The sequence below is a fragment of the Vollenhovia emeryi genome, unplaced genomic scaffold (genome assembly GCF_000949405.1).
Source record: "Vollenhovia emeryi isolate VEMERY1.0 unplaced genomic scaffold, V.emery_V1.0 DF939295.1, whole genome shotgun sequence".
Taxonomy (NCBI): Eukaryota; Metazoa; Arthropoda; class Insecta; order Hymenoptera; family Formicidae; genus Vollenhovia; species Vollenhovia emeryi.
The window spans coordinates 1-1,713 of NW_011967071.1; positions in this window are offsets into that span (position 1 = coordinate 1).

The following is a 1,713-nucleotide window of genomic DNA, read 5'->3' on the forward strand; positions in this document are numbered from 1 at the left end:
TAATTATAATTGGGCGATGTATAATTAACGGAGCATTGGCGCTAAGAGAAACGAAAGAAGAAGTAGAAAGAGCGCATACCATACTCGTTATCTCCAAAATCTCTGCTGGTCTCTCTCTCTCTCTCTCTCTCTCTCTGGGCCTTCTTGCTCACACCCTTCTCTTCCTTCCCCCTTACAGGGCTCGTACTTATCCTTTTTCCCCTCTCGAGTCCTGCCCCGCACTTTGGCATCTTTTTTGGCACGCCCCCTTTCGGGGATCCTTTTTGAGGTTTGTCCTTCGTTATTACTCGCAGAGATTATCGAGGTTTTTAGCACCTCGGAACAGTGGGCACCCTCTTCGGGGTCCACTTTTTTGCGTGCGACTCGTGGATCGATCGTGCCTTCTGCGCGAATGAACATCGCAACGTTTCGGGGTGACGCAGCGATAAAGTTAATTACATTGGAACACAAACTTTGTAAGTAGTCTCTGAATTTTTGCCTCAATCTAAAATATCGTTTTAGGTAATTATTATACTGAGGAGGGAAAAACTGCTATGCAAGTTATTCGTTTAAGACGTTAAAGTTACGCTAGCGAGATAGGGATGACAAAGAAAATTTTACAACCTATTTTTAATCACAATTCTATGGAAAATGCTGTTTCCACAAACTGTTATGTTTCATTCAATTTTTTATTTAAGTACGTTTCGTTTGGTATTGGTTGTAAAAAAACCACGACAATTATAAATACGCTTTTGTTCGATAAAATGTAAAGAACTTTTGTTAAATAAATAACGATAAATCATAATTAGACAGCGAGTAATGTGACAGATCTCTATGTCAAAAGTTCCGAAAAATATCATTAATAAATGATATCTTAACTTGATGATCCGCTTTTATAAACGGTGAAGATAATAAAATATTATCATCATGAATCAAATTACTTCGTCTTTTACAGAAATCCATTTATCTTAGTTAATTATCTTATAGTTTGAAAGTTAACTCGATGACGCGAGACATGAATATCTGTCGATCGTGATTACAAGGGACGCCACTGGGAAAGCATGATTCCTACGTATTTTTCCGAGCACGTTTATAATCAGGTGTTGCCGCCGCGCGGGAGTACGAGGAGCCGGTGTACACACGTCTTCGAGTATCTTATTATTAACTACGATCGCTGCTTATTCGCACGGGAGGCGGCGGCGACGAGAGAGAAGAGATATTTAAGTGTTTTATTCCCCCCCGATCGTCTCTCTTCGTCAGTGGTGCCCCAAGTCGCGCCGTGGCAGACTGGCGCGACGGGATCCTGGAGCCCCGAGGCCCCGAGGTCCCCGGACTCTCGCGGGTCACAGGTAAACGAGCAGACTCGCGTGCGTACGTCCTTGACCGCGAGACCTTGACATCCGAGCGATTGCATCCGACCTCTCAGGGTAGACCACGTCATTTCGTGAAAGTGGAAACGTGCCCCGCCGCGCGACACTGCCACACGCACAAGCATGCGATACGCATGTAGTCTTGTTGCATCCCTCACACCCGACTGCGAGAATCGCCACGGCCGTCATCAGCTGCCTGATATTTGCATGTCAACGAGGCGCGCGTGGAATCGCGTGCCGAGAGCTCACAATAGGAGTCAGACGGAAAATTGTAGGTGATATGGGCGGCGCGTGTTTACCTTGCTCGTTTCAGAAGCTACTACACTGCAATTTGCTTACGCAGTGCATTTTTTGCTTGTGTAAT